Source organism: Mirounga angustirostris, unplaced genomic scaffold, assembly GCF_029215605.1.
Source record: "Mirounga angustirostris isolate CCGP_5_RB_7025 unplaced genomic scaffold, mMirAng1.0.hap1 SCAF_12, whole genome shotgun sequence".
NCBI lineage: Eukaryota > Metazoa > Chordata > Mammalia > Carnivora > Phocidae > Mirounga > Mirounga angustirostris.
The window spans coordinates 8,759,567-8,773,475 of NW_026991720.1; the positions used below are offsets into that span (position 1 = coordinate 8,759,567).

Sequence of the window (13,909 nt, forward strand, 5' to 3'; positions counted from 1 at the left end):
TTTTCAAAAGAAGAGTGTAGGTGTTACCAATCACTGCCTTGAATATAAAGGCATAAATATTCGTGAAATGTCTCCTTTTATACAGCAGTATTTGGAAAACTTAAATACAGAAAGAGGTGCAACCACTGATTTAATAAAAACAACATCTAATATTTATATATAATTTTATTATTTAAAGAGTCCTAGTACATGCTGTATTGTTTGTGCCTCATAAAAACTCTCAAGTTTCGTAGGGATGAGCTTTTTTCAAATCAGGAAACAGTCTCAGAGAACTTACTGGATGTCAAACAGCTTAGTAAGGGCAAGCTGGGCAAAGTAACAAGCTTGGCAGGCATCCCCACACTGACTTTTGTTTGAGAATAAAATTTTCAGTTGGGAATAAAGGATTTTCTTTTTAGGCACAACACATTTTATTTTTGATATTTGATACTGCATATTTGAATATCAAATTTAAAGTTTGATAATTCTTATCATACCACATTCTGGATGTACATTTGATTTCTGGCTCATTTATTATACAGCATATTTGCCTACACACTCTTATTTCTCTCTTCAATTTTATTTCCACAAACTTTGACAAAATTAGTATTTTCTTTTCTTACACATTTTCCCCAAAACATGCTCCCATTTTGGTAATTAGCAAAAGCTCCTCTGCAGCTTTTAATAGAAATAATTTAAAAATTTGAATGCCATTGTTTACTAAAAGTAAAGAAAGGCTGGTCTGCTCCAGGGCATATCTTACATTAGTAGCAATGAGTACACAGCTACAGGTCTTGAAAAGAAGCTTTTCTTTTCACATAATTTGACTCTTTGACGTCCAATTGTGGTTTTTCAGATAGATGTGAAAAGAAAGAATAAACAAGGTAAAACATTCAGCTGATATTTATAAAATCTTTAAGAACTGGAAATCTGCATGAAAAATTGAAAAATTAAAATGAATTTAAATCTTTCTTCAAACAACAGACTTTAAAATTCAACCTTCATTTCGAAAAATGTCACACAATAATACATGTTTTGTGGATACATGAAAACCGACAAATTCATCATTGTTAAGACTGAAAAATCAATCATAGGAGCTTGTGAATTATTTGTCATTGCTATTAAATCTCCTCTACTGGCTGTGAGTTGTATATATGCTTAGAAGGATAGGGTTTTGGGTTTTTCTTTGTTTTTCTTTGTTTATTTGTAACTAACATATAGCATTTACGTAACTCAGAAGGCTTTAAGTTTAGTAAAGCTAAGGGCAATATAACTTGAAACCTGTGTGGCTACTTGAGAGTAAATGCCCTATAAATTACTAAACTTTATAGCAGAGGTGGTGGGGGCAGGGGTGAAACAGGTGATGGGGATTAAGGAGGGCAATGGTCATGATGAGCACCCTGAGGCCTATAGAATTACTGAATCACTATATTGTACAACACCTGAAACTAATATAACACTGTGTTAACTGGAATTAAAAGAAAAACTTAAAAATAAAATAAACTACAGCAAAGAGTTAGAATTTTTTTATGATTTATTTATTTGTCAGAGAGAGAGACCTACAGATAGCACAAGCAGGGGGAGCGGCAGGCAGAGGGAGAAGCCAGCTCCCCACTGAGCAAGGAGCCCAACGCAGGACTCGATCCCAGGACCCTGGGATCATGACCTGAGCCGAAGGCAGACGCTTAACCAACTAAGCCACCAGGTGTCCCAAGAGTCAGAATTTTTAAAAACAAATTGTGAATTACTCAGAATGCCAATTTTATAATCTAAATATCGCTAAAGTTTTAATAACTAAAAATTTCCCACCATGTGGCACTAAACATTTATTCTAGCTGAAACAAGAGTCCAGATGGCCTAACACAGGAAAGGCACACCTTTTCTGTAAAATACCAAACAGTTACTATATTACGCTTAGCAGGCCGTATACCTCTCTGTTCCATATCCTTTTTGTTTTAACAACACTTGAAAAATGTAAAAACCATCATAACTCACGGACTTTAAAAGAACAGAGACCAGAGTTAGCCCACAGGCTGTAGCTTGCCAACCCTAGGTCTAAGAATCTTTCAAATTGATAAATCCGCCCCTCAACTCCAAAAGGATGCAAAAGTCTAAAATCACTGAAAAACTTTTCAGCCACTTGGCATTTAAAAACCAATAAACTTTGGGAAAGCATTTTGTCATCCCTTGAAGCATATAATTTATCAGACTGGAGGAAAATATATAGGGATTTAGAAGTATGCTGTGTGTGAGGCATGAACTAACATTTCCCTCAAATTCACTATTACGGGGTCTGAAGTGTAACTTATGAAGTATTTTATGAAGAGAATAAATATCTTTGGTCCTCACTAAAACCTCACCTTTCAAGAAACCTAAAATAAGGGATCACGAGCTTCTACAGCAAATGAGTGAGAATGTACATCTTAGGGCAAAGGTTTTGCTTAAGACTGAAAAAAATGTGTGTCTGAAACACACAGCTATTGTGTAAGTGAGCCTAGGAGGATTTCTTAGTGCTACGAACAAGTCTCCTAGGTGGGAAATTATGTGAGAAAAAAAACAACACATGAATATTTTCTAATGTGAGAGATCTTAATTTCTTAAAATATAAAATAACTCTGCTGCAACAGAAACACATATTGATTTTTTTCCTTAAGTTGATGTCATAAACCTGTGATCACTATAGTCACTTTTCTTTAAGTAGAATTTTATTTCTTGCTGGATTTTAAATTTTATTTTCCCCATGCTAACAATTTATATCAAAATATAGAAATAGATCTTCCATTTTGCAGCCTTGATGTGAGTCTCCAGGCCTGGTTACACTGCATGCTGAGGCAGGAAGAAAAAAAGTACTTTCATAAAATATTGCATCTGTTACACTCCAGATCTGGCTTTGTCACCTTAACTTCCTTGTCATGATTTTTATCTGGCTGTACAAACATGTCTGGCAAGACTCAGCTCAGATAGCACTTCCTGAAGTTAAGGATAGTCCCTGACCCTCACTCTTCAATCCCCCAGTATTCTGCAGGGGTCCTCATAACATCCTGTACTTATTCTCTTCACTCAATTGAAATTACTTCATTGTGTATTTAATCATCCACCTAATGACTATTTCAGAAGTATTTAAGTCAGCTTTGAAGTCTGTGATCAAATCTCTGGTCCACCACTATATCTGATGCACCTACACAATGGTTGGTGTTCAATGAGTTATCCATTTACTGCCTGATTAAATGAATGAATAAAAATGAGCATTCCCTAACTCCCACCTGTTTACATTTCATAGCTCTTGTTATTTCTGGATGTACCAAAGGCCAGTTCAGTAACCATTCATAGTAAATAAACCACATTTGAGAATATCCTACAGAAGAAAAAGAAAAAGCATGCTAGTCTGATTCAAGACACTAAGCAAATCAATAGAGTTTTCCTAGAGGTACAGGGATATCATTATAAGTATGTAAAGTGTCCAGGAGTCACAGAGATCATGCAGAAAAAAGGAAATGGTCATGCAAAAATCCTGTCAAAATCAGAGGATAAATGCTAGGAGAAATATGAAAATTAACACATACCCGCCCACATCAAATATCAGATGTTCACACAGGTAATTCACTTGAACTCTGCTAAAAACATACTCTTTTTGGATTATAAAACCACGGCAACATGTTGTGTGGCAAATGCCAAAACATTCTCTTTATATGTGAGCAGTAATATTTTCTCTGGGCACTTCTGCTCTTGACTCAATTAGAGAGGTCTTATCTTTTTCATTTTGCCAAAGTTAAAACAAAGTTTAGAAGTATTTTACTAGAAGAACCATTAATTAATTAAGAATCATGGTGTAAAAACAATAATATAATTCAGAAAAACAAAGGTAACGTAAGGTAAAATGTTTTAAAATCTAGTTCTTTCATTTCTCTCTCTTTATTTCTTATGGAGATCACATGATGATGGTATTCTATACCATCCTTTGTGCTAAACTGCTCTCAGCCTACCCAAAAGACTGTCCTTTTTGATGGCTTAATTTTCTCCCATAGTTTATTCCTGAGATACTGGCTCCCTCTCTCCCTCTTGTCTTATCTTTCCTTTCTTCCTTCTTCCTTTCCTCCTCCACTCCTTCTCTCCTTCCCTCCAGTGGTTTAACGTAACACATGATTCTTTCTTGCTCACACTGCAATTCAGTATGAATGGATGGGAGCAGAGGGCTTGGCTCCATCTCGTCATTCAGAGACCCATCATCAACATCTGGTTGTCAAGGCCACCACAGAAACAAAAGAAAAAGTATGGAGGAATATACAGGTGGGGTTAGGACCAGATTTAGAAGCAAAGGATATCACTTCTGCACATACTCCACTGGTCATGTTTCCTACCGGCCTTACTTAACCTTTGTGTGGAAGAGACTAGAAAATAGAACACAAAAGCAGGACAGCTTTGATAAATGCGTAACAATGTCACCGCCACATAGGTGTTACATGATGTTCATGCATTTCTGAAATTTTATGTTTACCTATATCATAGCACTTATTACACTGAATAGTAAAATTGTATATGATCACTTGTTGGTCTCCCGATAAACTACAATCTATGTAGGCACTGATAAGGCTTTTTTTTTTTAATTGAGGTATAATTTACAAAGGTAAATTGCAAAGATCTAAGTAAAGACTTTGATCAGTTTTGAGAAATGCATTCACCCAGGCAATCCCCTCCCCATCAAGATATAAAACATTTCTATTAACCCAGAATCCTCTCTGTTGGTGTCCACAGTCAACACCCACCTTAGTTAACAGCACTCCCAACCCTAATGGAAACACTTTTCCAATTTCCATCAAAAGAGGTTAATTTTGCCTTTTCCTGACATGCTTTTGTATGTACCCATGTTTTATTTCTTTTCATTGCTGAGTAGTATTTTATTGTATAAATATACCACAGTTTATTTAGCCAGTTTCTGTTAAGAGACTCCAGGGCAGTTCCCAGTTTTTTACTATTATGAATGAAACTGCTGTGAGCATCTGTATAAAATGCACAGGGGGAGAATTTCTGAATCACAAAGTAGATACATGCTTAAATTTTTAAGAAATTGCCAAACTTTTTCTTCACGTTTGTAACATCAGACATGTAGTTTAAATTGCATCAGAGAAATCTCTGCTGTATATTCCTTTTTCTCCTCTCTACTGTATATTCCATATAACTTAAGTTCATTATTTTATGCATCTATATTAATTTTTCTCTCCAAACTTCCCTAAATTTTGTCTTTATCCTACATGTCAAGCCATAAAAAAGGATGAAAATAGATAAATGCTACCGGTTGTCTTTTTTGTTTTTTTGTCAGTATTTGAAATAAATACCCAAAGTAAGAAAAACAAACCAATGTTATCAAGCTTAACAATGTTCAAATAGAGCATAATTGACAGAAGTCTGGAGATGGAAATGTCTGAAAGAATGCAGAAGAAAGATACAATGGATAAAATCCATGTCCTTCATGTAATGAGTCAGGAGACATTTCCAAAGCTCCATAGAACAGCAAACCCACTTACTAGTATTAGAACCAACAAAATTAACAAAGAGATAATTTAAAATATTTGACATTATTTCTAAAAGCAGGTTAGATATCGGGAAAAGTTAGCTAACTACAAATTGATCTATCAAGAAGTCAGTAGTCAATAGGTAATTTCTAAGTAGAGATGGGAACAAAATGCTATGTGAGTAAACAGGGAGAGGAGAACCAGAGAAGATATTGGGATGGGAACTTTTGCTATTTAAATGAAATTCTTTTTGTAATATTTGATTTAAAATATTTATCCATATACTACTTTGACAAAGACAAACCACAATATTTTTCTGTGGGGTTGTATCTAAAACTTTGACTTTAAGATTCCTGGCATACTATACAGATGGAGACACAATCAGGTGTGAGGTTCATCTTGTCTGTAAAAATAAAATCTAACTAGCTGCTTAAAGAAGCGTAAGACTCCTGGTACTGAGCCCAGAAAGAAATTTCTCAAATGAGTCCTCTTGTAAAAGGAATCATGCTACACAATAAACAAAGTGTTCTGTGACAAATGTATAAGAAGATAACAACAAATCTCATAGGAGGTTTCTTACAGTTTCCTTCAATGTAGCCCCATGGAAAAATGCCAAAACACAATTCAGTAAACAAAATTTTACAATGGTAATCAAGACTTTCAATGCAGGTATTCGGCTCTCTGCCGACTGGCTTAATCTAGAAATAGTTCAGAGTATCTAGAGGAATGAATGGATTGCTTTGCCTTCAGATTATCCTCTGTAAATACTGCTTTTCTCAGGTATTTGATGTTTCAATGGCAATGAATTTGAAAATACACTTGGAAGTACCCAGAGTATATCTCTTTCTAAATGTGGAACCAAATGTTTTCATAAACATAAGATCAAGTATTATTCAGGGTGAAGATCAGTATTAGCAAAGTAAATTACGACGTAGGAAACAAAGGCAAAAGAAAAAAATTAAATTTCCTTACTGTCTACAGCCTCTTGACCAAGTCCCTGAAACTATTAGTCCGACCCCGCAGGATTCTGTGTGTTCTTTAACATATAAAAATTCTTTTGTAAACTACCTTTAACTCTACACACACCCCCCGCAACATACATGCTAGGAATCATCCTCCAAGCATATGGCCCACTGAGACACATCAGAAGGGTCTCATGACTAGTATTTTACTAGACTGTAATAAATGATCTTTTCCCAACAATAGCTAGCCCCTCAAGGTCCTGGAAACCTTGCTTCCAAAATTTAGAGACTTAGGCTATCTCCCTAACCCCCTCCCAACTTGAAAGTATATAATCAGTCACCTGTCACGACCCCAGTGTAGCTCCTTCTGCCCATAGACCCTGTTCCTGTGCTTTAATAAAAACACCTTTTTGCACTGAAGAGGTCTCAAGAATTCTTTCTTGGCCATCAGCTGTGAACCCCAACATTTCCTACATCATAAGAACATTTGCCATCTTAACATTTGTTGCTTGTTAGTGCTGGGAAGTCCCATTCCAGTATCACCTGCCCAGTGTCACGGATTATCGCCTCCTGGTGACTGGAGACATCTCATAATTTTGTGGGAGACCAAAGACACCATTTTAACCACACCATCCTTACCGCCTGTGCAGCAAAGGTCTTTGCTTTCTTAGACTAATCTTGGGAGTAAACTTCTGGATCAGGGGGGTGTACCACCTATGCCCTTTTTTTTTTTTTGGTCAGAGAGAGAGAGAGGGAGAGCACAAACAGGGGAAGCAGCAGGCAGAGGGAGAAGCAGGCTCCCTGCTGAGCAAGGAGCATGATGTGATTAGGGGCTCAATCCCAGGACCCTGGGATCATGACCTGAGCCAAAGGCAGACAGTTAACCGACTGAGCCACCCAGGCATCCCAACCTACGCCCTCTTTGGATGCATCTTACATCTTTGGTTAAGCCATTAAGGCTTATTGGTTTTGAGTCACTATTAGACCTACTCGTCCGTCCATGGCCAGATGACTGATCCTTTAAATTAACTATGTTTGAAAGAAAAATAAACTTTACAAAGAGCTCTCAACTGTCTTATTAGTATAATGGTCAAGGGACTCCCTTGACCAAATAAAATCACAGAAATTAGATTTAAATCAAAATAAATGCCCATATGTAATGAAAATTTCCTTTAAACTCTGACCTCATTTGTCGGTTTTAACTTAGCTTTTCCTATTATTTACCTGGAACACTCGGGCCTAACCTCTAGGTTCAAAGTATACAGGTTACTCCTGTAAATGTTGAAAGCCAGGAAATAAATTTAACTAAAGCACCTGAGAATGGCCATAGGCTTGCTTTGCTCCTACCTTCCAGGGATTGGTAATACCAGCTTCAGGCATTCTTATGAGATGTCCTTTGCAGGTATTATCCTAGACCCCTCACTGCAAAAGAATTTGTGTCTCCTGAATGGAAGCAAAATCTCTTAAATTATAAAGACCTTTTACCTCCACTTTGAAAAGATCCTACCAATTTTAGAGACTAAAAAGACTAATGACTATTCACAAAACTCCTTCACAAGGAACAGAACCAAAAATTTCTCCTAGACCCTCCTACAAATGATCTGTGAAGGGCCAATATTCAAGGACTGGTAGAAGCTGATGTGGGAATCAAAGGCAGAAGGAAATGTAGACAAAATTAAATTTCCTTATAACCAGCGGCCCATGGACAAATACTTAAGGCAGGCAGAATATAACCTCCCAACCGTCTTATGTTAATGCTTTGCTAGAAGGAAAAACAACCCTAGCTTGACAATAGCTAGGCCTCCAGGATCCTATGAGTCTTCTTTAGCATATGAAAGTCCTTTTGAAAAACTTCTCTTGTCTTTACCGCCCTCAACTCCGTAGTGTATAATCAGTCGCTCCTCACAATCCAGGGCAGCACTTTCTGCCCACTGGTCCTGTCCCCGGGCTATAATAAAACACCTTTTTGCACCAAAGATGTCTCCCCCAAGAATTCTTTCTTAGCCGTCAGCTCCAAACCCCAAACTTTTCCACATCAGAAACCAAGGTTGAATTATGTACCCAAAAGAAGATTTTTGTTAAAATGCTTTATACAGGTTTTACAAAGATAAAAATATTTTAATTCCATTTTAGTTAAAAATCTCCCCAATAGGGGCGCCTGGGTGGCTCAGCCAGTTAAGCGTCTGCCTTCGGCTCAGGTCATGATCCCAGGGTCCTGGGATCGAGCCCCGCATCTGGCTCCCTGCTCCGCAGGAAGCCTGCTTCTCCCTCTCCCACTCCCCCTGCTCATGTTCCCTCTCTCGCTGTGTCTCTGTCAAATAAATAAAATCTTCAAAAAAAAAAAAAAATCTCCCCAATATAAAGAAGCATATTTAATTAAAAAGGCAGGCCAAACACCTGATATTCAGGCTGTAATCTTGTTCTTCTGAGAATTAAAAACAACTCTGTTTTACAAATCTTTACAAAACCAGAAATGCAACCCTAAAGCCAGTCAAAGCCTGCCTATCTTTATCAATCCCCAAACCCTGCCTATACCTCTTACAGTGTTTCTGTATATTGGAAAAGATCAAGCTACTGGAACAAAACTGTACTGTACTTAGGAGAAAGAAAGGTGAATTTTAAATCGCAGTTACCCTGAAACTCTGGGGGAAAATTTTTTTGGCATTCTTTTCTGTACTTTGAAATGATAAATCTTATGTCTTTAAAATGTAAACACAGCTCACAACTGCCTGAAACTGAAGAAATAAAAGGGGAAAAAACTTTTTCCTTTTTTAAAGATTTTATTTATTTATCTGAGATAGAGAGTGAGAGCCAGGAGACAGAGGGAGAAGCAGGCCCCCCACTGAGCAGGGAGCCCCATGTAGGGCTTGATCACAGGACCCCAGATCACGAGGGAGCCAAAGGCAGATGCCCAACCGAGCCACCCAGGCGCCCCAGGGAAAGACTTTTTCAAAAAAGTACAAACTGCTAGAATGACTTCTGTGCCCAGACTCTAACACCTTTCATAACAGATATGCGCCAAATCTTCATCATGAAGAAAACTTGGATGCCTTCTCTCTGCCTTTGTCATGTAAATTTCTACCCTCCTCTTCTTTAGGACCTAAAAGCAGTTCTTTGAAATAGAATTGGGGAGAACTTTAGGGGGACGTTTTTTACAACACACACTGTCTCTTTCTCTCTCTCTCTCTCTCTCTCTCTCTCTCTCTCTCTCTCGGTATTTGGGAACTAGGCCAGTAATGTCATTTCCATAAACAGAACAAAAGCTAGAAGATTGTTTGCATCTTGTCTGTGTATGTGTAACCATGCATGTTATGAAGGTGAGATACTTTCCTACCTCCAGATGGTATTGCTAAAATTAATTTGTAAAAGCACTCTAGTTGGTTTAAAGCAAGCGCTTATAGGAACTGGGCATTCCAAAACTCTGAAAGATAGAAACTAACCCAAAAGTTTTTTCAAGTTCACATGATCTGGGAAAATAGTTGGTACTAAAGGTAATTTAAGGTTGCTGGTTTAATTAAAATAAAACCGTCTTTATAGTTATGCGTTAATGTAAGACTTTTATTTTACCGGTGTTCAGTGAAGGTCCAATGGGTTGTCTCTGTTGTCAAAGTTTGTCCAAAAAAAAAAAAAATTAAAAATTAGAATGGTTGACTTTGTCTAATGCATTAAGTTTTGTGGGTCATCTAGACATGATTGTCAAGAAAAAGTAAATTAAATAGTTATAAATAAAAGATTTATAGGGAAATTTCTGGGTGGCTTGCAAAATGTTTGGTAATCTGAAATTTTGGAGTTTTGTTTAGTTAGATGATGAGCTAATAAATTTGTTAAATATGATTTCCAAATAAGATAAAGAAAACATTAAGTACTAAGCACAGGTTTATCTACTTTTGTCTTATTGCAGAGAAACTAAAGATAAGTATGGGTCTGTAAACCTGGTTTGTGATTTATTATTTTTTTAATATTTTATTTATTTATGTGACAGAGAGAGAGCGCAAGCAGGGGAAGCAGCAGGTAGAGGGAGAGGGAGAAGCAGACTCTCCACCAAGCAGGGAGCCTGATGCGGAGCTCAATCCCAGGACCCCAGGATCACGACCTGAGCCAAAGGCAGACGCTTAACCAACTGAGCCACCCACATGCCCCGATTTATTATTTTTTTAAGATTTTAAGTAATCTCTGCACCCAACGTGGGGCTCGAACTCACAACCCTGAGATCAGGAGTCACTTGCTCTACCAACTGAGCCAGCCAGGTGCCCCAGGTTTGTGCTTTATTTTAAAAAATTGCTACTATGGGGCGCCTGGGTGGCTCAGTTGGTTAAGCGACTGCCTTCAGCTCAGGTCATGATCCTGGAGTCCCTGGATCGAGTCCCGCATCGGGCTCCCTGCTCGGCAGGGAGTCTGCTTCTCCCTCTGACCCTCCCCCCTCTCATGTGCTCTCTCTCATTCTCTCTCTCAAATAAATAAATAAAATCTTTAAAAAAAAAAATTGCTACTATGAAAAACGTGTTTCTAGAATCATAAAATGTATTCATTAATTTGCTAATCTAAAAAGGTACTGGTATGATATACTGCTCACAATTGCTTAGTTTTCACTAGAAACTAAGGTTTCTAAGAGTTAAAAATTCTAATAAATGTAATTATCAGAAATAAAGGAAACAACTGTACGCAAGCAAAGTAAGATAATGTGTTTTGAGGAAAAATCATATGAGGAATGGGAATACGTTTTTGCTGAAGAAAGTAATATTGTCCTAATACATCAGGCCATTCGGGAATATGGAATAAGATACTTCTGTCTCCAATGAGTGACAGCTGGTCTGAGAGAGCAGAGCCAGGGAGTATGGTATTACTAAAACATGGAACTGGGGGTCTCTAAAAGAACAGCTTAGACCCAAATGGGAAGGACCCTATCAAATTTTACTTAGTACTCCTACAGCTGTAAAACTAAGGGGAATACCAAGCCAGGTACACTTATCAAGAATTAAACTTGTTTCTGGTGAGTCCCCACAGGTTCCCACAGAAGAAACACCTGCCCACACCTGTGAACCTGTGAAAGATCTGAAGTTGCTGTTCCAAAGGACCAATAAGCTCAATGAAGCTTTCAAAGTCATTTATTTTTCTGGGTTTCCTCCTTATTCAATCTCTAGCAAAAGCAAACGTCCCCAACTACCGTTTGCAGTAGGTTCAACATTATGCAGACAGCTTACAAAAAAGTCCTTGCTGGATTTGTGGCCCACTCCCTTTATCCAGCACTTCAGGTCTCCCTTGGTGGGCTTCTCCATTACAGGATACAGATTTGCATTATTTACACCAATATATAAAAGATACGATATACCAACCAAATACTAGCATGTATAGGGACATCTCTGTTACTAACAAAAATGTTTTTTGTTGGCCAATGGTAAGTACTACGTGGAATTCTCCAGGTCATGAAAGACCTTTTTCCTACCCTCAGACCATTGAAATCATAACTGAATATTCCAACTCCAAAACTGAAGAAAAGAAAGCTATGTGGATAACAGTTAAACCCAGTAATAAGAGATATACTGATAATGGTTATTTTCAAATATGGGATGAATTTATGTGGTTTACTCCTACTATAAGCCAATTAAACCAATAGGTCCTCCTGTGCTGGGAACAAAGAAATCATACCAATGATGCATGGCTTAATGCCACCCGCCAATTAGGGTGGCTCTCCCCAGAAGCTTGTGTGCATACTATTGTTCTACAATCAACCGACTGGTGTGCTACTGATTGGGTGACATGACCTGGCATCAGATGGCTAGCACCCAACGGAATTCACTGGCTATGTGGCACCAATTTGTAGCCACGGCCACCCCCTGGATTGACAGGGTGCTGAACCCTAGGCTTTCCCTGGATACAAGGGAGATGGTGTAAAGAAACACCTATGTCAGCAAATTATCCCCACTTTACTGCTGGACACAATCAGCCTTTCATTAGTATGATCACCAGTTAGCCATTTTCTTTTTTTTTGCCCTAACTGGGAATAGAAGACATGACCTGGCATATGGAGGCCCTAATAAACTATACCACATAAGCCCTAATGATACTATGCATGGGCTTTCCTTGTTAAACTTTGAAGCTGAATCAATGAGAAAGGCTGTATTACAAGAGAGGATGGCTTTGGATATAGTAACAGCAGCTCAAGGAGGAACTTGTGCTATTATTGAGACTGAATATTGTGTATATATCCCAGATAACTCTGCTAATGTACCCCAAATTTTAGCAGACCTGCATATCCAAATTAAGGCAATGTCTGCCTCCTCTAGTTCCCTCAATGACTGGATTTCTTCCTGGTTTAGTGGAAATGGATGGTCTTGGTGGAGAAAACTTCTTTTACTAATACTAATAGTAATTATGCTCGGTCTTCTTTACTGTGGGGACTATCATTGCTACATGTTTTGTATAAACATGTGGCACAAATTATCTGAACAGATGCTCTCTAGGAAGCATCCTATCCTTACGATGAGACCTCAAAGGCGCCTCTGAGTCAGACAACCTAAGATGAGGAGCCCTTCACCAAATCAGATAGTTCAAGATTTTTATGCCTCCCAATAGACAGGGTCTACAAGCCCTTTCAGCTTGAAGAAGCTACAGAAGAGGAGACCTTCACCCTTTAACACTCCTTGAGAATAAGGAAGGTAAAAATCGCAGAGTGAGATGAGATAAGGAAACTGAATGAAACTCCATTTTTAGAAAGGCTCAATCTCTGCTTTTTTTCTGTTAGGTTCCTTTTACTCATGTTCTATATTTCATCTTACATCTGAATAAACCAAAGAAGCTATGTTCCCATTCCAAGTGGAAAGCAAGAAAGTTAATCATTTCTCCGAATTTCATCCTAGGCCCCACCTCCAAACACATGATGATTAAGAATGGGATCCCAAACATGTTCCAGAATGTTAGCTTCAAACAAACTTCGGTCAATGCTGGCATATCTTCAATGATTTATGAAATAATACCTATTACTCACCTGACACTCGCCTTTGATCAGACCCTACCTTGAATTCCTCAAGGAACAAGGACCTTGGACCCCTTTCCACTATACACCCCAAACCCCAAGTGACAGAGAGACTAGACTCCCCCCACTCCTCCTTCCAAGTCTCCCAGACACTGTCTGCTATACTCTATCCTTTACGCTATTCAATAAACTCTGTTTTCACTTCCTCCTGGCTCACACTGGATTTGTATTCTGCATGAAGCCAAGTACCCTCTTGCTGGTCCTATGGAACCCCTCTGGGTCCTTAGACCTGGCATGCCTATGTCGCTAAAGTGAGACTGGTTATTTAAAGAAGGAAAACTTAGGACAAACTCTAATGTAAACAGGAAAGTTGTAAAAGGTTTATGGAGAAGGAATCTTTAGAAGGGAATTTTGTGTGTTGTCAATACTGGTTAAGATTAGAATAAATTTAAGTTAATGAGTTTCACTATCAAGAATACACTGGT

At 38.1% G+C, this 13,909-nt stretch overlaps 1 protein-coding gene and 1 non-coding gene across 2 annotated transcripts in view; both read right to left on the bottom strand.

Annotated features, from left to right (window-relative positions):
* Window positions 1-13,909, bottom strand: part of CNTNAP2 (contactin associated protein 2) — a 1,911,935-nt gene that overhangs the window by 1,112,430 nt on the left and 785,596 nt on the right. The gene's annotated exons all lie outside the window — the stretch shown is intronic.
* On the bottom strand, window positions 10,628-10,700 carry TRNAR-CCU (transfer RNA arginine (anticodon CCU)). Its single transcript has one exon. It is a non-coding gene; the product is annotated as a tRNA-Arg (tRNA).